The sequence below is a fragment of the Sorex araneus genome, chromosome 5 (genome assembly GCF_027595985.1).
Source record: "Sorex araneus isolate mSorAra2 chromosome 5, mSorAra2.pri, whole genome shotgun sequence".
Lineage (NCBI taxonomy): Eukaryota > Metazoa > Chordata > Mammalia > Eulipotyphla > Soricidae > Sorex > Sorex araneus.
Genome location: NC_073306.1, coordinates 47,029,236 through 47,053,692, shown reverse-complemented (window position 1 = coordinate 47,053,692; position 24,457 = coordinate 47,029,236). Strand labels below are relative to the sequence as shown.

The 24,457-nt window shown below is 48.5% G+C and overlaps 1 protein-coding gene across 2 annotated transcripts in view; it reads right to left on the bottom strand.

Moving 5' to 3' along the window:
• The window catches only part of PTAFR (platelet activating factor receptor), a 30,861-nt gene extending 6,649 nt beyond the window's left edge, over positions 1-24,212 (bottom strand). The window contains exon 1 of one of the 2 annotated variants that reach the window (XM_055140343.1): positions 24,200-24,212. The gene's annotated coding sequence lies outside the window, so the exon portion shown is untranslated. Of the gene's footprint in view, positions 1-23,445; positions 23,697-24,199 lie in introns of those variants that run through there. The other variant, XM_004603508.2, reaches the window with a different exon arrangement.
• Between the last annotated feature and the right edge of the window lie 245 nt (positions 24,213-24,457).

Genomic DNA, 24,457 nt, shown 5'->3' with positions numbered 1-24,457 from the left:
AAGGAAAGTTCCAGACAGACGGGTCATCTCAGATCTAAGACTGAGGCAGGAAGGGGGTTAAGTAGGTTTCAGGAACTGAAAATAGTGTCACTTGATGACCATTCCCTTACTTCCAACTTCCACCACCCCTCATTTGATGTCAACTTCCCACCAGCCCCAGCCAACATGGACTTCCCGGGCCCCAAAGACGGCACCACCAGCAGGAACGCTGCTCTGCGTGTAGGTCTCCCAGTCTGCCCATCACCCCGTCCGCCATGCACAAAGCTTCAAGGAGGCTGCACTCTGCTGCCTGTGGCCACAGAACCAAACAGACTTCTCAGGCACAGTCTCGAGCCTGCCACACCTTTCCTGCCTCTGCCTTCAGGCACGGCCAGGGCCTGGCTTGAGCACTTCCCCCTGGCCAACTCCAACCAGCACTTCATATTGGAACTAAAGTCCACTGCTTTGGAGAAAGCTTCTGAAGTCTCCAGGTCAGGGAACATCTCAAAACTCCCTGGATTTCTTTTTTTATTTGGCGATGTCTGGGGGGCTGGGGGAAGTGGCGCAGGGGAGGGGGGTGCCGGGGACTTGGTGTTGGGCCAAACCCAGTGATGCTCAGGGTTTATCCCAGGCTTTGCACTCAGGAATCACTCCTGGCAGTGTTCAGGAGACCCCATGGGAAGTCAGGATCGAATCCGGGTGGGCTGCATTCAAGGCAAGTGCCTTACCCCTGTACTATCACTCCTACCCCAAAGTACCCTGGATTTCTTTGTAAATCTTAGTGGAGTTGTAATCAGTAGCCCTTTGTATGATTTGCTTAATCCTGTGCATTGATTATGAGCACCAAAATGACAGGGTCTTGCTTTCTATTCAATGCTGTTCCCAGCACTGAGTGCAGGAAGAGGCACTAGGAAGGAAGTCTGGTAATTACACCCATCCCTCAGGGAGCCCAGAGCATCGGAAACACTTGAAATCTAAAGATAGATGCAAGAGAGTTTAAAGAAATAAATGACTTTAAGTGGAAGTTTGTGCTTTGTTTTGTTTCATGTGGCAGTGGTTTATCTAATTTAAATCAAATTAATGTAAGTTTCAGTACTCCACTAAATCATTGCTATTCCTTTCAAAACAAAGCCCTTGCCCTCGAGTCACACAGTGAATGACATAACCTTATGCAGCTTCCCATCAGGAAAAGTAGCAACTTCTACTGGCAGCCAACTTTTCCACTCCTAAAGGTGAAGATGGCCCCAAGTCTCTAGGATTTGGGGGCGCCAGAGAGATAGTACAGTGGTAAGGCATTTGCCATGCACCCGAGAAGTTGGCCGGGGTTTGATCCTCAACATAGTAGATGTTCCCCCCTGCACCATTAAAAATAATCCCTGAGGGACTGGAGTGATAGCACAGCGGGTAGGGCATTTCCCTTGCACTCGGCTGACCCAGGTTCGATTCCCAGCATCCCCTATGGTCCCCTGAGCACCACCAGGGGTAATTCCTGAGTACAGAGCCAGGAATGACCCCTGTGCATCATCTGGTGTGACCCAAACAAACAAACAAACAAACAAACAAACAAAAAGTGATCCCTGAGCACAGAGCCATGCATAAGCCCTAAGCACTGCTGGGTGCAGCCCAAAACCAAAACAAATTAAATGACTAATGGGGGGACCAGTGAGAGATATATATGTGTGTGTAGCACTGTAGCACTGTCATTCCATTGCTCATCAATTTGCTCAAGCAGGCACTAGTAATGTCTCCATTGTGAAACTTGTTGTTACTGTTTTTGGCATATCAAATACGCCACAGGTAGCTTGCCAGGCTCTGCCTTGTGGGCAAAATACTGTAGATAGCTTGCCGGGCTCTCCGAGAGGGGCGGAGGAATCGAACCCAGGTCGGCCGAGTACAAGGTGAGCACCCTACGCTCTGCGCTATTGCTCCAGCCCCATGTGTGTATAAATGTATAATATATATTATAAATATATACCCCTTCCTTTTTAAGTACAAATCTGTATGAAAGCAAATATTTTCATTTATTCCAACCAAAACAAATTAAAACAATATATTGCAGAAACAGATTTGAAAAATCCAGCTGCCTTCTATTAAGCCCAACATTAAAGAGATTTGTAAAAAAAATGTAAATCAATGCCACTCTTCTCTCCCCGTGTTTTGCAAATAATCTTTTCCACTAAAAATAGATTATTTATGCTAACATGGAGTTAATATTTATTTATTTAAAAGCAACAATTTTAGCGCGTCTTAGTTTTGCTTCTGAATACAGTAAACATTGATAGATGGAATCCATCTTTTGTAAACCAAAACTCCCTGGGGTCTCCAACAATAGTTTGAAAGGAAAGAGAAAGATCCTGAGACACAAGGATTTGAAAATTAGTGCTACACCATCTTAGCATCTACTCCCTACACCCCACTCCTCCGGGAGCAGATGAGCTGGAGTCGGGGAGACAGCCTGGCGGTAAGGCCGATGAAACTTGGTAGAGCGAACCTGCAGGCAGGGGGCTATGGGGACCGGGGCCACCATCCCACATGCCGAGTGTGACATAGACATTTGTGAACCTGGTGCACGATCAAGTGAGAAGCACACTGTGGCTCGGTGCACACAAGCACCACAGCCATGGCGTGGCCCCGTCATTGCAACAAGCAAGGGAAGGGTGGGACAGAGAGGGGGACTATCGCGAGATGGACGCAGTCTGTCGGGTGGGCGGGACACACACCTCAAGGGTGTGAAGTCCTGGATCCAACCCCTCCGATAGTAAATGCTCACGGGGACAACCTTGTGGATTTTTTTCCCCTTTTGTTGGACCTTTTGTCTTGGGGGGCTCTGTTCTTGGGACCTAAGGGAGGCAGCCCCCAGCCGGACAGTACTTAGTATTCACTATGGGACTTTGAGGAAGTTACAACCCTACCTACCCGCCTGAAAGGAAGTCCCCATAAAGAAAGTTCCTTCCTCCTTTGGACAATAGGGTGGGGGGACACTCTCTTCAGCCAGGGATTATGCCAGTACATTCTGGGCTGTGTCCCCATGCCATGCCTGTCTAGGCCAGTACAGAAAGTTTCCCACAGGAAGGCTCAGATCCAGGAAATTCTTACCTGAGTGCAAAACTTTAGCAGCTACCCTGAACTGCAGTAATAGAGGTAAAAAAAAAAAAACTTTTAATGCAATTTGTGTGTGTGTGTGTGTGTGTGTGTGTGTGTGTGTGAGAGAGAGAGAGAGAGAGAGAGAGAGAGAATACTCCTGGGGGATCAAACCCAGGGCCTGACATAAGTAAGGTTTATGCTTTGCTACTGAGCTACAGCTACAGCTGTAACTTTTTTTTTTTTTTTTTTTTTTTTTTTTTTTGCTTTGTGGGTCACACCTGTCGATGCACAGGGGTTACTCCTGGCTCTGCACTCAGGAATTATTCCTGGCAATGCTCAGGGGACCATATGGGATGCTGGGAATTGAACCCGGGTTGGCCGCGTGCAAGGCAAACGCCCTACCCGCTGTGCTATCGCTCCAGCCCCTACAGCTGTAGCTTTTTGAAAAATTAGAATCACTCTTACTGGTTTTTTTTTTGGGGGTGGGGAGGACTGGGAGTAACCCCTCAGCTGTGTTCAGGGGTTACTCCTGGCTCTGCAGTTAGAAATCACTCCTGGAAGGCTCAGGGGATCATATAGGATGCTGGGAATTGAACTCAGGTCAGCCACTTGCAAGGCAAGTGCTTCACCCATTCATCACTCTGACCCCCTCTTACTGATTCTTCCTTTCACCGAAATCCCTAAAATGGTTCAGCCAGGCAGTGCTTCACCCATTCATCACTCTGACCCCCCTCTTACTGATTCTTCCTTTCACCGAAATCCCTAAAATGGTTCAGCCAGGCATCCTGTCTTCATTTAAAATTGTAGTGTTTTCATCCTGGGAATGCAAGGATGGTTTAACATACTCAAGTCAATCAACATAATGCACCATATCAATAAAAGAAAAATACATATGATCTTATCAGTAGATGCAGAGAAAGCATTTGACAAGATCCAGTATCCATTAATGATTTAAAAATATATACTCTCAACAAAATGAGAATTGAGGGTATTTTCCTCAACATAGCCAAAGCCATTTACCACAAGCCCACAATAAACATACTTAATGGGGAAAAACTAAAAGCCTTCCATTGATCAGGTACAAGACAAGATTGCCCACTCTCATCACTTATATTCAATGCAGTACTGAAATTATTTGCCATAGTAATTAGACAAGAAAAAGTTATTAAGGGCATCCAGATAGGAAAAGAAGACATCCTGAAAGAAAAGAGGGAGAGAGAGATTTTAAAATTCCATTCATAAATCTGCCTCAGAAAATCAAGTACTTTGGAGTCAGATTAAATAGATGAAAGAGCTATACAAAGAAAACTGTAAAACACTATTTTAAGAAATAAAAGAGGAGATAGATAGAGAGAGAGAGAGAGAGAGAGAGAGAGAGAGAGAGGAAAAAGAGAAGTGTCTGTCATAGAGGCAGGCTGAGGGTAGGGGGCAGAAGGGAAATTAGGGATACTAGTGATGGGAAATGTACACTGTTGAAGGGATGGTGTTGGAACATTATGTGACTGTAACCCAATCATGAACAACTCTGTAACTGTGTATCTCACTGTAATTCAATGAGAGAAAGAAAGAAAGAAAGAAAGAAAGAAAGAAAGAAAGAAAGAAAGAAAGAAAGAAAGAAAGAAAGAAAGAGAGAGAGAGAGAGAGAGAGAGAGAAAGAAAGAAAGAAAGAAAGAAAGAAAGAAAGAAAGAAAGAAAGAAAGAAAGAAAGAAAGAAAGAAAGAAAGAAAGAAAGAAAGAAAGAAAGAAAGAAAGAAAACCAGGGAAATGGAAGCACATCCCCTGTTCATGGATTAGGAGGATTAATACCATCAAAATGGCAATACTCCTCAAAGCATTACACAGATTCAATGCAATCCCTAACCCATGACATTTTTCAAAAAAAGTAGATCATACATTCCTGAAATTCATATGAACAATACTTCCTCCCTTGCAAAATAGTGAAAGCAAACCTCAGGAAAAAGATGATGGAAGGCATCACTCTCCCCCAACTTCAAACTGTACTATAAAGCAGTAGTAATTAAAACAGTATGGTACTGCAGACCCTCAAATCAATGAATAGAGTTAAATATTCTGAGGCAGACCCTCAATATATGACCAGTTGATCTTTGATAAAGGAGCAAAAAATATGAAATGTAGCAAGGAAAACCTCTTCAACACGTGGTGCTGGGAAAACTGGTCGGCTACCTGCAATAAAAATGAACTCAGCCCTCCTTCTAATGCTAGCACAGAAGCCAAATCAAAATGGATTAAAGACCTTGATATAAGACCTGAATCCATAAGATACATAGAGGAAAATGTAGGCAGAAGCCTCCATGACATGAAGCTAAAAGGCATCTTCAAGGATAAAACTCCACTGACTAAACAAGTGAAAACAAAGATTAAAGATATAGGGGCTACATTAAACCAAGAAGCTTCTGCTCCTCGAAGGAATGGTGATCGGGATACAAAGACAGCCCATAGACTGGGAGAAACTACCCAACACTCATCTGATAAAGGGTTAATATCAAAGATATTAAAGTCGCTGGTAAAACTACAAGAAAAAACATCCCGCCTGATCAAAAAATGGGGAGAAGAGATGAACAGTAACTTCCTCAAAATATAAATACAAATGGCCAAAAGGCATATGAAAAATGCTCATCATTAATCATCAGGGAGATGCAAATCCAAACAATAATGAGATAGCTTCTCATACCACAGAGCCTGGCCCACATCGAAAAGAACAAGAACAACCAGTACTGTTGCAAATGCAGGGAGAAAGGGACTCTCACTCACTGCTGGTGGGAATGCTGACTGGTCCAGCCTTTCTGAAAACTATATGGACATTCCTAAAAAATCTAGAAACTAAGCTTCCATTTGAACCTGTAACTCCACTTCTTAGAATATACCCTGGAGACCCAAAAACAAAATGAAGAAAAGACATTTGCACCCTTTGCTCCTTGCAGCACTGCCACAATAGCTAAAACCTGGAAACAACCCCAGTGTCCAAGAAGAGATGACAGGATAAGGAAACTACGGTGCATATACACAATAAATTATTACTCCGACATCAGGAAAAAAAAAGTTATGCAATTTGCTGCTACATAGAGGGATCTGGAAAGTATGATGCTGAGTGAAATCAGAGGGAGAAAGACCAGGATATAAAGAAACAAAGTTGTGAAATAAGGAATACCCAAAGACATGAGAACTGGTTTTCAGTAGGAAGTAGGTGAGAAGGGGGGTGGGGGGGGCGGGCTGGGGCGGGAGCCGCCTGTGGTGGAAGGAAGCGTTCAACAGGAGGAGGAGGGGAGAAGTGACTGGTGGTAAAGTGTTAAGCATGAAATCCTACCAGCAATAATACTTTAAACCACTGTGCAAAAATGTACGCGTCTATATACGCATACATATACATATGTGTGCCCCTTGTAGAAGCTGACTGGTGGATGGGAGGTGGGGGAGGGGGTGGGGTACACTGGTGGAAGGAAGTGAGCACTTTGGAAGGGATTGGTGTTGAAATATTGTATGTCTGAAGCCCAGTCGTGAATAACTTGGTGATTCCCATTTTCTAAATAGAACAATAAAATTTTGTTTGTTCATCACAGACCGGTTTGTTTGTTTGTTTGTTTGTTTTTGCATTGCATCTCATAAATCCACTCTTACATTATCATAGATTTTTGAAAACTGCAACTTTAGGCAAAGGACAATGCATAACAAAAGCAGATCTTCTAAGATTTCGTTCTACATCTCTCTGTCTGTCACCACTGTCATCCCATTGCTCATCGATTTGCTTGAGAGGGCACCAGTAACGTCTCCATTTTGAGACTTGTTACTGTTTCAGCAGATTTTTTTTTCCTCATCAACATAGGAAACAAAATGATGTTATCTGAGGACTTATTGTAAGTAATTTCTTTGGTTCTCCCCATGACCTCATTTTATTTCCTTTATGTGGGACTTTCCTGGAATTATCCTGTTTATTTTATGAGTTTATTACCTATTTTTTAAAACTCCAGTGTCAATGTCTTAGTTCTATTTTCAGAGTCCAAGGTGATGACAGAGTCCAAGGTGACAGTGATGTTTTCGCTCATCACTGTCAATGTCACTGTCCATTCCCTTGAATAGTTTCTTTCCCTCTTGTTAGTTTGTCTTAGGGCCACATCTGGTGGTTCTCAAGACCTGGTTCTGCGCCCAGAAATTACTCCTGGTGGGCTCAGGGGACCATATGGGATGTCAGGGATTGGACCTGGGTTGGCCACATTCAAGGCAAGCGCTCCACCCGCTGTACTATTGCTCTGGTCCCTAATCGTTAGATACCAGATATGAGCGACATTATCCAGCTTTGGTGCACCTCTCTCTGATTTATTTCACTTACCGTGACACTGTCTAGTTATCCAAACTGGAGCCAAAGGTAGAACTTCATCTCCTCTCATAACTGAGTAATATTCCATGGCATATCTACAGACCACAGTGGAACTGATTTTATTCCCCACAAGCCTTCTCTCCTTGGTGGGGCACTCACAGGCTAAGCCCATTTGTCTGGTCACACATTCATACACTTTCATTAGATCAATGCTCACAGCTTTAGGCCTGCACAGAGCTCAGAGTCCTCTGAGAACAGACCCAGTCTCTGGCCCTGAGTGCCTCGCACAGCATGAAAGATTCAGCAATGGTAAGTGGTAAGTTCTCTGAAGTAGAAGGCACCAAAGGTCAGAGTAATTCTGCAGTGCTGGCTGGCACCCAGGCCTGAGGTCAGCAGCAGCTTCCTCGGGTGCTGAGGGAGGAGGAATCGCAGGCAGGAAGGCTGGGTGGGCGGCTCGTGTGCCTCATCCTGAGACACTCTGCGTGATGGAGCCTTCCGGGATGAGGGAGGTGAGAAGAAACGGGATCAGTCAAGTCAGGAAGGGCCTTAGAGATGAGGGTAGGGACTAAGGGTGACTGAGAGGAGCCTGGAGCCTCCACTCTGGGCTAGAGGTGACTTTGGGGAAGACAGCTCAGACAGCTGCGCAGGCAGACAGGGGAGGGGGACAGACAGACCACTGTGATGACCTGGGGACCCCCAGGAGGCTGGGACCAAAGAAAAGAGGGAAGAGCATGCGACCCTGTGGTTTTTATAGGAGACTAAATGAACAGGAATTGGTGATGGGTGGGAGAGAGAAAGGAGTCGGACCGTCGGAGCCAGGGCACTGAGGCTGAGACGGAAGGGGAGCTGAGTAGGGATGGGGAGGAGGAACTCAGCTGGGTTGGAGCACGCGGGAGTGCCTGTGAAATGCCAGGGAAGCTGAGATCAGACCCTGAAAAGCCTGACATTAAAAGAAGAGGAAGGGCCGGGGAGACAGTACTGGTGGGCAGGGTCTAAAGGCAGAGAGGCCTGGAGTGATAGTACAAGAGTGTAGGGCATTTGCCTTGTCCTTGGCGAACCAGGTTCAATCCCCAGCATCTCATAGAGTACCCCAAGCACTGCTAGGAGTAATTTCTGAATGCAGAGCCAGAAGCAACCCCTGAGCATTGCTGAGTGTGGCCCAAAAAGCAAATATAAATAAATAAATAAATAAATGCAGGATGTCAGAAGAGAAAGCTAGTAAAATAAGAACAGTGTGAGTGTATAAAATTAAAAAATATTTTTTAAAAAAGACAATCTATTGTTGACTCCCGGGATCATCTTCAATTCACAATTTTTACATTAAAGTTGGAAAAGCAGCAAATCCTTCAAACAATCCAACCATGATATTCTGGGAATATATTTTTTTAATTCTAAAAATCACTATATCACTGTGTCACTGTCATCCCGTTGCTCATCGATTTGCTCAAGCGGGCACCAATAATGTCTCCATTGTGAGACTTGTTGTTACTGTTTTTGGCATATCAAATACACCACGGGTAGTTTGCCAGGCTCTGCCGTGGGGGCAGGATACTCTCGGTAGCTTGCTGGGCTCTCCGAGGGGGGCGGAGGAATCAAAACTGGGTCAGCTGCATGCAAGGCAAATGTCCTACCTGCTGTGCTAAAAATTGGATGCAAGGCAAGTCCCCTTACCCCCATTCCATCTCTCCAGTCTTGGGCTGCTTTCTAAACTCAGGTCTTATCTCACCTGGGGCCAGAGAGATAGTACAGTGGGTAAGGTTCTTGTCTTGCACGCAGCTAACCTAAGTTCAATCCCTGGCACACTTAATGGTTCCCTGAACCCCTCTAAGGAGTGATCCCTGAACATAGAGCCAGGAGTAAGCCCTGAGCACCGCTGGGTATGGCTACAAAATGAAAATGAATAAAATTAAAATACATAAAAGATAATGGCATTCCTTTGCCTCCCTCCATCAAAGAAAGAGAGGAACCAGAGAAATAGCACAGTGGTTACATACCTTGCAGGCATTTGGTAACAGATTTAAATCCCTAGAGTCCCATACACGCCAGGTACAATCCTGGCAGCTCCCCTGTTTGAGTCGGGCAGCTCTACTATCTGTGATCCCTGCACCTCATGCCATTTCCAGCCCACCACAGCCAGATGTGTGCAAACAGCACAAAAAGGAATGTGATGCCCCCAACCCCCTCCCTGGCACAAACACCAAAACTAAAGCACCACAGCCAAGAAGTGCATCCCCTGGCAAGCACATGTTTGAACACCACAGAGATCCCTTGTGAACATCACGTCTTCATTTATGTGCCTCAACCAAGAGTGAAAGCACCTTAACTAAAGGAGTGCAAAGCTCAGGGAGCACTGTGGCTGAGTGTGCAAGCACCACTAACAATGTGTGAGCTCCATAGTTAGGCACATGCACGCACGTGTGTATGTGCGTGTGTGTGTGTATGTGCGTTCACACACCACCCCCAGTCATCACCACAACATCAATAACAGAGAGAAACAGGAGATAGGCAGGAACTAATAAACTAATTACTGGTCATTTATTTGTTAATGATTAGTTAACAATAATTAGTTAATTATGAGTTAATTGTTGTTAATTAATTAAGTGTTCATGGCTTACTCCTGGCTCTGTGTTCAGAGATCACTTCTGGCTGGGGCTCAAGGAACCATCTGTGGTGCCAGAAATCAAATCTGAGTCAGCAGCATGCAAGGCAATTGCCCTACCTGCTCTATTATCTTTCTGGCCCTTCACTGTCACTGTCACTGTCATCCCATTGTTCATCCATTTGCTCGAGCAAGCACCAGTAACATCTCCATTGTAAGACTTGTTACTATTTTTAGAATATAGAATACACCACGGGTAGCTTGTCAGGCTCTGCCGTGCGGGCGGGATACTCTCGGTAGCTTGCCAGGCTCTCCGAGAGGAACGAAGAATCAAACCCGGGTTGGCCATGTGCAAGGCAAACGCCCTACACTCTGTACTATTGCTCCAGTTCCTCTGACCCTTAACTTTTTTTTTTTTAAGATAGAAATATGGGTCATCATCAGGCCAGAGAGATAGTGCAAGGGGTAGGGCACTTGCTTTACACAAGTACCAACCAGGTTCAATCCCCAGCACCCCATATGGTCTCCCAAGCAATGCCTAGAGTGATTTCAGAACACAGAGCCAGGAGTAACCTCCCAGTATTGCTGGATATGGCCTAAAAACAAATAAGCGAACAAAAAACAAAAATATGGGTCACTAGCAGCTCTCCTGAAACCATCCAAGAAAATTCAGCAGGGTTCTTGCACCAGCCACATCTCTGCCAACTGATGTGGTCTGCTCTGGAAATGTGGCCTCAGTGTGTGCCACCAGCATCTCCATCAGTGCTGGAAAGGACTCGGGTTCTATTTAGTTGACCTCCGTGAACTTCCTCAAATGGATTATCAAGACACTTGTCAGCGGAAAACATGCAGTTCTTTGTACATTGAAGTTTTTCAACACTTAGGGTCATGGTCCCCTGCACTTCTGGGTTCAAGTCCTGCACTATCAGGTCTGCACTTTCAGCCCAAGTATCACCTGGGGAGGTCCTTTCTAGAAAGATAGATAGACGATAGACAGACAGATGGCTAGACAGCTTGGCAGAGAGAGAGGGACAGGTAGGTAGGAAGAGAGAGAAATGGCTTGATAGGTAGACAGGAAGGTAGATAGATAGAATAATAGATAGGTAAACCAATAAGCGAACTCCGCGCCAGGCTGTTTTCATTCAGGGAGCCCCAGAGGGGGGCAGGTGAGAACCCTCCCCGCCGCAAGGGACTCAGCCCCAGCAGCCGACCTCCACTATGCAACCGCCACCAGGCTCTAGGCCACTTTCCAGACGCTGAGCTGAGCCTCACGCATGAATAAGGTCCCACAGAACCCAGATAATGCGATAATGCGGAGCTTTGTGACCTTGGACTCTGGACTTAACTGAACCCAAAGGCAGAGATCCTCTGCCTGCTATCCTCCAATCTCCAGTGACCCAGGGATCACACCCATAATCCACACCTTGCCACATCCTGCCTCCTCTTTGACCACCCTCCAGATCTCAACGGATGCTCCTCCCAAACAGGATTATAAAATGAGGCCCCCATAGCCATGCCACCAGACTCAGCACCAGGCTGTTTTCATTCAGGGCGCCTCAGATGGGACAGGTGAGAACCCTCCCCGCCCCATGGGACCCAGCCCTGGCAGCCGACCTCCACTACCCAACCACTGCCAGGCTCCAGGCCGCTTTCTGGAACCACAAAGTGGCCGCGCGACACATTATAAGACCTTTTCTACCCATTTTCCACAATTACCACACCATATTTGATGGAGTTCAGACAGTAGGCAACAAATCATAGAGTTATATATACACATATACATATACACACACACACACACACTTCTCGGAGAGCCCAGCAAGCTACCAAGAGTATCCCACCCGCAGGGGCAGAGCCTGGCAAGCTACCCGTGGCATATTCAATATGCCAAAAAACAGTAACGATAGGTCTCATTCCCCTGACCTTGAAAGAGCCTCCAATCATTGGGAAAGACAAGTAAGGAGAGGCTGCTAAAATCTCAGGGCTGGGAGGAATAGAGTCACTACTGGTGCCCGCTTGAGCAAATCAACAAACAACAGGACGACAGTGATACAGTGAAATAGATAAGCTGATAAGTAGGTAAGCTGATACAATGATAGGGGAGGAAGGAAGTAGATTTATAGAGAAGGAGATACTTAAAATCGTAGCTGGCTGGCTGGCTGGCTGGCTGGCTGGTTGGTTGGCTTGATGGATGGATGGATTGATGGATGGATGGATAAGATGGACAGATAAGAAAATAGACAAGATGAGAGAGAGAGAGAGAGAGAGAGAGAGAGAGAAAGAGAGAGAGAGAGAGAGAGAGAGAGAGAGAGAATGTGCTGCATTCTAATCTCCATCCCACAGGTCAGCTTCCCAGGAACCCACCTGCGGCAATGTGTGTTTGGGTCTCTCTCCCCAGAGGTTCAGAAGCCCCCGTAGGAGGCGCCACAGAGCTGGGCGCCAGCACACTGCAACCCCTGCCCTAGTAGAGCCTTCAGGCTGGCTTAGCCGAGAATCGATGGGAGCTGGCCCCTGGCCCCCTGGAGTGCTTGGAAGACAACCCCCAGCCTGGCACAACATTTTCTGTTTGTTTGGGGGCCATACCTATGGGTGCTCAAGGACGCTTGAGGATCAAGGGATGTTTCGCATGTGCAAGGCCTGTTGAGCTATCTCTACCGCACCCCCCACAAATTTTTTTTTTTTTTTTTTTTGCTTTTTGGGTCACACCTGGCAATGCACAGGGGTTACTCCTGGCTCTGAACTCAGGAATTACTCCTGGCGGTGCTCAGGGGACTATATGGGATGCTGGGATTCGAACCCGGGTCGGCCGCGTGCAAGGCAAACACCCTACCCACTGTGCTATCACTCCAGCCCCTCCACAAATTTTTTTTATTAAAAATTTGTTTAAGGGCCAGAGAAGTAATACAGCAAATAATGCTCTTTTTTTGCCTTGCACATGGGCAGATCTGGGTTTGATTCCGGCATGCCATATGGTTGGGCCCTGGGGCACCTCCAGGAGTGAGTCCTGAGTACAGAGCCAGGAGTAATCCCTAAGCATTGACCCCAAAACAAAACAAAATAAAATAATGGTTTAATTTAATTTTTTGGTCGGTTTTTTTGTTTGTTTGTTTGTTTGTTTGTTTGTTTTTAACTTTTTGGATCACACCCAGTGATTCTTAGGAATTACTCCTGGCAGTGCTTGAGGGCTCATATGGAATGCCAGGGATTGAACCCAGCTCAGCCACATGCAAGGCAAATGCCCTACCCGCTGTACTATTGCTCCAGCCCCTAGTTCTTTTTTTTTTTTAATCAATTTTAAAAAGTGATCAGGAAGGCTTCTCAGAGGAGGTGACATATGAATGAAACCAGAGGCAGTTTGGCAGGAAGCCTATAAAACTGACGCTTCAAACTCCTAGGTCTTCTATCTAATTTATGTGCTTGTAATTTGGTATCTTTCTTCAAAGATGGCCTTCAAGATCACATAAATATCAGAGTCAATCAAGACCTGTAACCTGCACCGGCTGAAATCTGAAAAAGTGAGAACTAATATGTCAGGATAAATCTAGGAGATTCTTCCAGGCAAAGGGCACTGGGTACAAAGGAGCAGCAGCAGGCGTGAGTGTGTGATGTTCTAAGACAGAATGTTTTTGTTATGTTCAAGGAACAAAAGGTCAGCGCAACCCTAGGGGGAAAAGAAACAGGGCGGGTAAGATGAGGTTAGATGGGAGGCTGCCAAGTCGCTCCTAAGTCAAGAGTTTGATACACAGATGCATTTAGTTATCAATTTTTTTTCAGTACTCAAGATCATATTTGATATGCCAAAAACAGTAACAAGTCTCACAATGGAGACATTACTGGTGCCCGCTCCAGCATATCGATGAACAGCAGGGTGACAGTGCTACAGTGTTACTCAAGATCAAATCCAGGGTCTCACATGCAAGATCTCTACCTGTGAGTTACATCCTGGACACACACCATCCCTACCCCCTTTTTTAGAGCCACACCGGCTGTGCTCGGCCGTGCTCAGGCCAAGCAAGTGCTCCCGGGACTTGCAATGCAGAGGTGCCTGTTCTCAGCCCCTTGAGTGATCTCCCTGGTCCCCAGTTTGTTAATTTCTCTCTTTTTCTTCCCTTTGGGTGTTTGGGCCACACCCAGCAGTGCTCAGGGCTTGCTCCTGGCTCTGTGCTCAGTGACCACTCCTGGAAGTGGGTGGGGACCCTTTGGGGATCAAATGCGGGTCCGACACATACAAGGTCAGAAGGTCAGCGCCTTTCTCACTGGATTCTCTCTTCATGCCCTGATTTCTTCATTTCTTGTAGGAACCAGAGCCACCAGTACTCAGGAGGCCAGGTCACATCAGGGGTGCAACTCAGGGCCTTGCACAAACCAGGCATGTGCTCTACCACATGAGCTGCCTCCAGACTCAGGAGTTTGCATTTAACTCTGAGCCCCAGGGAGCTATGGAGTCTGTCAAACAGGTAAACCACAGGCTCATCTCATCCTGCTTCTGGGCAAAGGACAGACAATGGGTGACAAGGGCAGAAGCAGAGACTGTCTCAGAAGCAAGCTAGGGTGGCAGCCTGCACCAGAGTTTGACATTTTCAGTCTCTTCATCGCATCACCCAGCCTAAACTTGGCCAAAACAGGAGCTTGGTAAACACTGTGGAGTGAAAATATACCTAGCAGCAGCAAGGATGGCCCCTCGGGGAGATTTGCAAGAGGGTTGACCCAGAATGATGGCAGAGGCCTGATCTACACAGAGATAGGAGAGTGCCTGGGGCTGCCTGCTCCCCAGAGCAACTTCCACACCCGGCAGAGAGAGACAGCCTCTGTGCTCGCACTGTAGTCCCAGAAGCTAATGAGAAATGCAGCATCTGGGGACTGGGATGTAACTCAGTTACGGAGTGATTGCCTTGCATGTGTGAAGCCTGGGTTCAGAACCTAGCAGAGAAAAAAAGAAAAAGAGGAAGGAGAAGAACCAGAACCAGAGAGATAATACAGCGCGAAGGGTCTTGGCCTTGCATGTGGCTGATCCGGGTTCAATCCCCCGCATCCTGTGTGGTACCCTGAGCACTGCCATGCCAGGAGTGATTCCTGAGTACAGAGCCAAGAGTAAGTTCTGAGCTCTGCCAGGGTTCAATAAACTGCTGGGTTCAATATCCTGGGGTTAAGGTGTGCTGGTGTAATCTATGAACATGACAATGTGAAGGAAGCCATAGAGGCTTCTCAAGAACCCAGAATCTGGGGCTGGAGTGATAGTGCAGTGGGTAGGGCATTTGCCTTGCATGCAGCCGACCCGGGTTTGATCCCCAGCATCCCATATAGTCCCCTGAGCACCGCCAGGAGTAATTCCATAGTGCAGAGCCAGGAGTAACCCCTGTTCATTGCCAGGTGTGACTCAAAAAGAAAAAAAAAAGAATCTTTTGTTTGTTTTTTGTTTGTTTGGGCGGCCACACCCTGTAGTCTTTTAAAATTTATTTGAGCTGCAAATTTAGTGCATTAAATTTACCTTAAATAAATATCTATTATAATTTTTTTTAAAAAAAAAAAGAAAGAAATTGGCTCAGTCTCTCTAAGGGAGGTGTATTGGACTGGGGAGAGCAGAAAGATCTGGGTTCACATCTGGATCTGCCCTTCTGCTGTGTGACCTTGAGCAGGTCACTTCAGCTCTCTGAGCCACAGTCCTACCATCTGCAAACACTGACATTCCTGACTGTGTCTCCAGAGACATGTGCCGGGTGCTGGACCCAGACAAGACCCCTAGGATGAGGCTGCTCTCTCACTGTGACCAGCCACCCTCATGGAGCCAGAAGAGGAGACGAAAGTCACCCTGAACTCCAGGCATTTTCCTGCCAGCTCCAGGCAGAGCCTGAAGCTCATGCCCACAAAGCTTTTAAGAGTGCAGGAGGGCAGGGAGCTTTTGGAGGCGGAAAGAGGAGACTCAGACTTCACATGTGGGCAAGGTTCCCTGACAGCTCCAGGCAGGCAGCAGGCCTAGGCCCAGCACTGGGGGGCGGCGGGGGAGGGAGGGAGGCCTGGGCAGGGGGAGCATAAATATTCGAGGTGACAAGAAGAATCCTGTCGACTGGGTCCCCCTCCCTCTGCCTGCATGCCGTCCTCCCTGGAGATAATATGACAGCACTGGGGATCCTGGAGTAGGGGTCCCACCCTGAGCGGGACAGTCAGAGCCGAGGGACCCCCACACCCACAGGGGTGAGGCGGAGAAGGAAGTAGGTAGTTGCTGCTTTCCGGTGGACACAGCGGGCTAGGAAGTTGAGTTTACCACGCAGACCGACTTCTAACATCGATGGAATCTCCTGGGGTCAAGAATACAGACGTCTAAATATTTATAAACTGTAAGTCAGACACATCCAAGTTCATGCATACCCCGCGCCCGGGCAGCTCCTTGCAGCTCTGCCAGACGGGGAGGGGGGGGGTGTTTTTGCTCAGAGCAGGGGCTGGGAGTCTCCGAGGGAGTGCACCCACCCAGACTCTGCACTCCTGGCTCTGTGCGAGGGCCTGTCTGGAGGGGAGCCAGAGCCCGTCCAGCTCAGCGCAGGCCCCTGAGCATCACTTCCTTGTCTAACGTACAGACAGGGCTGGGGAGACTCTTCAACAGCCTGAGCAGATGCAGAGGGCCGGATTCCATCCCCAGCCCCACCGAGAGTGACTCTGAGCACAGAGCAGGAGCCCCTGAGCACTGCTGGGTGTGGCCCCAAGGCCAAAGCACAGACCAGATTTATGGTTGGGGGCTAGGAGACAGCGCAGGGATACAGCACGTGCCTAGTACCACAAACCCAATACCTGAGCACTGCACTCTCAAGCATCACTGGGAACCTCGGGACCCTTGAGCGCCACTGTGGGTGTCTCCTATTTAAACATACCGCTCTCAGGGCCAGAGCAATAGTATAGCAGGGAGGGCATTTGCCTTGCATGTGGCAGACCTGGATTCGATCCCCAGCATCCCATATGGTTTCCTGAGCACCACCAGGAGTAACTCCTGAGTGTAAAGCCAGGAGTAATCCCTGAATACCTCCAGGTAGGGTCCAAAAGCAAAATTAAAAAAACAAAAATACTGGTCTGAGAGGGTAAATTTATCCCAGTAAAAAAAAGTGAAATATTTAGGAGTTAGAGATAGTACCACTGGTAGGGCACTTGCTTTGCATGCAACTGGCCTGGGTTTGATCCCTAGCATCCCGTATGATCCGCTGAACCCCATTAGGAGTAATTCCCGAGCTCAAGGCCAAGAGTAAGTCCTGAGCACTGCCAGGTGTGCCCCCCTCAAAAACTAAAATAAAAATGAAATGTTTAATGAAAGGGAGGCTATTGAAAAATACGGTTTCTATTTTTAACTTGAAATCACATGGCTCACCTTTATTTGTCAACTGGTGAACCTTAGATAAAATTGTGTCCCCTCTCTGGATCCCTAGATGAAACTGCATCTACCTCGGAGCTCTGTGAGCACTCCATGAGACAAGGAGACAGACAGGGTTCAAAGCAGAAACTCCAGAGACAGACAAACCCGGGCTCAAGTCCTGCCTCTGGGGGCTGGAGCGTTAGCACAGCGGGTAGGGTTTTTGCCTTGCATGCAACCGACCTGAGTTCGATTCCCAGCATCCCATATGGTCCCCTGAGCACCGCCAGGGGTAATTCCTGAGTGCAGAGCCAGGAGTGACCCCTGTGCATCGCCAGGTGTGACCCAAAAAGAAAAAAAAATTAAAATCCTGCCTCTGATGTTTCCCAACTTCCAGGCCACACGTAAGCATGCGGCTTCGTGCCTCAGGTCCTTTCCCAGAGACAGAGCTGGTAGCATTGCAAGCACATTCCTCCCCAGAGCAATGTAAAGAATCGAGGAACTTTTCTGTCAGGTGCGCACAATTCAAGGTCTCCACAATCAGCAAAACTCAGCTGGCAACCTGCTTGCCACTGATTTCTGCCAAGACAATTATCACTTCCCCGAAGCTCTGGTTTAATTGTCGGAGGAAAAGATAACATTATATGCTTCATCAGGTTATTTAAGGATGAAGTGGAAAGTGCTTTTTGTTCTTTGTAGGTGGTTAAAAAGAAAAGCTTCCCCCCCCCCCCCCCGCCCGCCCCGTGTAATTATTGTGAGCACTTTGCTTTGTGGTCACTGCAATATCTGATGGGGAAGGTGTGGGACGGGAAGAATAACAATAGTCCATGTGTCCCTGGCATCGATTCAGAGCAGTGTGCAGAATGTAATGCTCTTTTGTAAGAAACATACTGTGATTTTCAAAATAAATTGATTAAGAAACACCTTTATGATTTTTAAAATAAATTTAGTGGATTGGAAAAAAAAACTGTATCACTGTCATCCCGTTGTTCGTCGATTTACTCGAGTGGGCACCAGTAACGTCTCTATTACACTAAGCCCTGAGATATTAGTAGCCTCTCCTTACTCGTCTTTCCCAACAATTGAAGGCTCTTTCAGGGTCAAGGGAATGAGACCTATTGTTACTGTTTTTGGTATATCAAATACGCCACGGGTAGCTTGCCAGGCTCTGCCATGTGGGCGGGATACTCTCAGTAGCTTGCCTAGCTCTCTGAGAGGTATGTATATATCTGTTACTGTATTTTTTATATAAATATGCCACAGGGAGCTTGCCAGGCTCTACCAAGTGGGCAATAGACTCTTGGTAGCTTGTCAGGTTCTTCAAGAGGGAGAACTAGGCTATTAGATGTCTGGCGGCCTCAAAGCGACAAATGCTGCAAGCTTCCGGGAGTTTGGTCTTATTGTCTCTGGATGTTGGCCATTGATGGGATTACACGGCTGCCAGGGGCAGTCTCTGGGTGTGACTGCCTAGCTACTGGAAAATGGGGGATGGGATAGAAGAGGCCCAGTCCCGATCCGAGCAGCCTTGGAGATCTCAGCACCGGGTCCCACAAAAACAAAACAACCCAGAAGTAGAAAAAGCCTGGTCCATTGCAAGAGCCCAGTGAAGGCCATGTACATGGATCACGGGTTCTCCTGCAGAGGCAAGGCTCTGGGTTTCAGCCCCATCACCACATGTCTCGGGAGCACCGGGTGACCCCTGAGCACCAGAGGGAAGGACCCCCATGGCAACAGCAGCAGCAGCACCTACAGAGTTCAATGAATGTTCGCTGCTCTTAGTCTTCTCTACCCCAGAAAGAGTTAGAGGGGCCGCCTCTGCTTCCCATAACACAGCACTCACTACATCACCGCACTGTAAGAGTAGTGGGTTAGATACTCGCTGGGTGCCATCACGTCACAGGCACCGCCTCCCACGCAGCAGACATGCAGGCAACACTTAGTAAATAGTCATTCTCTCTCTCTCTCTCTCTCTCTCTCTCTCTCTCTCTCTCTCTCTCTCTCTCTCTAGGTCTCTCTCACACGTCATATTGTCCTTCAGTCTTCACTTTCAAATTTTGGGGCTAGAGAGATGGTACAGCAAGTAGAGCACTTGACTTGCATGCAGCCAACCCAGGTTCAATCCCTGGCACCCCATATGGTCCCCCAAGTCCACCAGGGGTGATCCCTAAACTCAGACCCAGGAGTAAGCCCTGAGCATGGACAAAAACAAACGCCTCTCTCAGCCACTCTCGAACCTTACATTCCCTAAGGCCTAAAAAAAAAAACCTCCATAATCATTTGATCGTTTGCCTCCTACGAGTCCCAGAATTTTCATCGAGAAAGTGGAAGAATATCTACACTCGTCACAAAATTGCCCTGAAGTGAAGGGCAGATGAACCTCTCAAGTGATGGCAGATCCAGGGCGCTCGACCCATGTACTCTGGCCTCGGTGCTGGCCGGTCCCCACTGCTCCCCATCTAACGCGCCCCTGGAGTGTGGTTTTTGCCACTTGTTCAAGAAAGGATTCAAAGGGGTGTATTTGGGGAGGCGGGTATGCCGGCCTAGAATTCTACCTGGGGCTCCCTAGTCTCCATACAAAGATCTGCAGGGACTGAGGACGTTGATCACTGACTGTTCCTCCTCTGGAGCAGGGCAGGGCCAGGGAGGAGCCGCTCGGGGAGAAGCCACACTGGCCTCCTTCACAGCCTCCTTATCCTTCTCCCTGGCCATGCCACCCTGACCCCTGGTGCAGGCAGGCTGTGAAGCTGGGGGTCCCTGGGCCTGGCCTGGGTCTCTCCTTTTGGTTCCTTGGTGGTGTTGGTCTGGGACCCCCCTCCCCCAGGTGCCTCTTAGAAGTCAGGCAGGACAGAGAAGAGAAAACGGGAGGAACTCCCCTGGACGCCCCAGAACAGGGCTCACGACTATAGTGCCAGGAGTCCTGCTCAGCCCAAGGGCAAATACTGGGTACAGAGCAGAGCCCGCCACATACACCCAAGTCTGCAGCTTGCTGACCTGGGGTCTCCTTTTCTTTTTTAAATCTCCTTTTCTTCAATTGTTAACTGGTGAAAAAGAAACCTTCCTCATTTTTGTTTTGGTGCCACGTCAGGGATAATTCCTGGCTCTGCACTCAGGCTCTGCACTCCTGGCAGTGCTCAGGGGACCCTATGGGATTCCAGGGACTGAACCTTGGTTGGCTCCGTGCAAGGCAAACACCCTACCCAGTGTCCTATCGCTCCAGCCCCAAGAGGAAGGTTTTCTGGGCTGGAGCTATAGTACAATGGGTAGGGCACTTCTCTTGCATGCTGCCAAGGCAGGCTTAATCCCCAATACCACAGATACCCAAAGCACTGGGCATCACCATGAGTGATCCCTGAATACAGAGCCAGGATCTGCAGGAAGGAAGGAAGGAAGGAAGGAAGGAAGGAAGGAAGGAAGGAAGGAAGGAAGGAAGGAAGGAAGGAAGGAAGGAAGGAAGGAAGGAAGGAAGGGAGGGAGGGAGGGAGGGAGGGAGGGAGGGAGGGAGGGAGGGAGGGAGGGAGGGAGGGAGGAAGGGAGGGAGGGAGGGAGGGAGGGAGGAAAGGAGGAAGGGAAAGAGGGAGAAAGGAGGGAGGGAGCATATCTTTTTTGGAACAGCAGCATGGATGGCATAAGAGAAGCCGGTATCAGGGGAAGATCTGGGATCTGGTCTCAGCTGTGTTCCCCTTTCTTGAATATTTTCCCAATTTGGAGTCTCTGGATCTTTATCTTCAAAAATAGGGCACACCCACACCCCCCTTACCTCAATCCATTACTGTGAAAAGGAAGTAGAAAAGTTAGGAGTGACAGAACTTTGGTAAATAGCAGTGAGCTTTGCAAACTGAAATGGACTTGACACACTGTTTTGGCATTTTTGTCTCCTGGCAGCCAGTTCAGCCTAACCTCAAACCTGGGCCCTGCGGCGCTCCTCCAGCAGAAGAGGTAGAAGGGGGTTCTGAGTAGGGGTCTTCTCTCCACCTATTATTCCCCCCCGCCCTCTGTTTCTCTATCTCTGTCTCTGTCTGTCTCTCTCTCATTCTCTGTCTCTGTCTCTCTCTTTTTTTGTGTCTCTCTCTCTCTCTCTCTCTCTCTCTCGCTCTCTCTCTCTCTCTCTCTCTCACACACACACACACACACACACACACACACACACATACACACTGTGGTTCTTGGAATCATTTTGACTTAAGACACAAGAAAAGGACTAGGAGGTGACTCAAAGGACCAGGCACATGGTTTCCATGTGGGAACCCCAGATTCAGTTCCTGACATCGCATAGTCTCTCAAGCACTGCTTTGAGCAACCCCAAGCAATGTGCCAGGACTACCCCTCCCACACACACCCCCCAAATACCCCAAACCAAAACCAACAAGACACACAAGGGAAAGAAGGCCTCCCACTGTCAGCGGCATCAGGCCCACCTGCAGGTTGGAGCTTCCTGGACAGAAACTGATACAGCCAGAGCCACACCCACTCCCCGGCGCACACCCAAACCCACTGGCGCACAGTGCTCAGACGCGTCTCACTCAGGAGCGCACACTCTGGCCTGAAGGCCTGCTTTCTCACTACTGCCGCGCCCAAGCCTTCCTGGGACAGATGGGGAAAGTGAGAGTCAGAGAAGAGAAAGTGTTTGCCCACGGTGACAGCAGGGCAAGGGGGCAGAGCTGAGTACTGAGGCGAGACCCTCTTACACTCCAATATCCCCCAAGCACAACACGCCACCTTTTCATTCATCTGCTGGGTCCTGCTTTGAGAGGATACTCCAGGAGCTATAGCCGGGTTCGAACCCCAGCACCACCTCAAGCCCTGCCAAGAGTGATCCCTGAGCACAGAGCCAGGAGGAAGCCCAGAGCACAGGCAGGTGTGGCCCCAAAACTAAACCAACAACAACAAACTAATAAGATGATGCTTCACACCGAGTTGTGCTAAGAGTAAGGCTTAAACAATGGACACCACAAATTCCTGGACTCGATGGAGCCAGAGAAACTATTCTTGCAGGTAGGGCACTTGCCTAGCATGCAGCCAGCCCAGGTTCAATCTCTGACACCACATATGGTCAACTGCATACCACCGGGAGTGACCTACGAGTGCAGGGCCAGGAGTGCTGCTGGGTGTGGTCACCCCCAAAAGCAAAAACACAAAAATCAAGTGAGAGAACTCTACAGGCTGAGCACAGGCTTTGCATACAGGGGGCTGGGTTCCATCCCACGCACAGCAAAATCCCAAAACATCACCAGGACTGACCCTCAATACAGAGTTGGGAGGAGTCCCCAAGTACCACTGGGTCTAACTCCCCAAGCATTTTAATTAATTAAAAAAAAATTCTCAGGGCTGGAGCAAGAGTACAGCGGGTAGAGCATTTGCCTTGCACACATCTGACCCGGATTCGATTCCCAGCATCCCATATGGTCCCCTGAGCACCGCCAGGGGTATTTCCTGAGTGCAGAGCCAGGAGTAACCTCTGTGCACCGCCGTGTATGACCCAAAAACAAAAACAAACAAAAACTTCTCTTCCTGGGACAGGTGTTGAAATGTTGTATGACTGAAACCCAATCATGAACAACCATGTAATTATGTATCTCACCATAATTCTATTTAAAAAAAAGGTGTTGGGGCTGGAGCAATAGTACAGCGGGTAGGGCGTTTGCCTTGTACGCGGCCGACTCGGGTTCAATTCCCAGCATCCCATATGGTCCCCTGAGCACCGCCAGGGGTAATTCCTGAGTGCAGAGCCAGGAGTAACCTCTGTGCATAGCCGGGTGTGACCCAAACAGCAAAAAATTAAAAAAAAAAATTAAAAAATTAAAAATTTTAAAAAGGTGTTGCTTTTTTTTAAATTCCTGGGTATGGAGCAATAGTAAAGCAGGTAACGCATTTGCCTTGCACACAGCCAACCTGGGTTCAATCCCCAGCATCCCATAGGGTCTGCCAAGCCCACCAGGAATCATCCCTGTGTACTGCTAGGTGTGGTCAAAAACAAATAAAATTCTCTTTCTGGCATTTACAGTAAAAATTACAGTGTCAGAATTGGAAACACCTGGTCTGAGTTCCTGCAGCATCTTCCGAGTCACCAAACGCTTTCCCACCCGGCCTCTTTACAGAGCCTCTGCGGAGCAAACCCACCTCGAGCCAGACCTTGGTACCAACCTCCCCGGAGAACCAAGCAGTGGGTGATCAGTCCCCAGCCCGGCCGCAGCTGTGACTTTCTGGAGGTCCTGCCGGGGAGCTGCCGTGCCCTCGGTGGAAGCTCAAGAAACCGCAGGAGGCTGGCAGCACACTCTGAACACGTCTCCTCGCCCTTGAACACACATCCCGCTTGCTTGTCTGCTTGCTTGCTTGTTTCTTTGCTGCCGGTTTCCACTCTGGAGAAGCTATGTTCTCTAACGCTCTCTCTCTCTCTCTCTCTCTCTCTCTCTCTCTCTCTCTCTCTCTCTCGCTCACTCGCTCTCTCTCTCTCTCTCTCTCTCTCGCTCACTCGCTCTCTCTCTCTCTCTCGCTCACTCGCTCTCTCTCTCTCTCGCTCTCACTCTCGCTCTCTCTCCTGTCATTCTAAATAAGTTTCAAAAAACCTATCTTTTTCACAAAAAAGAGACTGAAGGGGTGGCAGATTCCTAGGTAGCCCCCTGGGTCCCCTTGGGAGCATCCTCCTCTTGTCACCTTCCCCTCCTCCCAGTCACCCTGACACTATCTTCACCCCAGCCAGCCAAAGAGCAGAGCCGGAGCCCCCAAGAAGGCAGTTGGAGGAAATCTTCCCGTGTGTGGAGGGGTGCTCGCTAGCGGGGGCAGCCAAGGGCCAGGACCCCGGTCCGCTGAGGATCTTCCACCTGCCTCCCCCTGCCCTGCCAAGGCTGAGACCCCCATGCTCCCTCACACTTACCTGCACCCAAGCAGCCGAGCTCCACCGCCGGAGTGAGCGTGTGAGGGCAGCCCTGACCTCAGCTGTCTGGAAATTGCAGAAGTGAGGAAAGAGGGAGATGCTGCCAAGTCACCCCCGGGAGGAAACACCGTGACCCTCCACTGCATATGCAGCAGCATCCGCTGAGTTGGGCCACCCTGGGCTCACACTGGGGCGGGGGTGGGGGGCGGTTCTTACAGGGCAAGGGGGCAAAGAGCAGGGTGGGGTGTGGGCACAGCT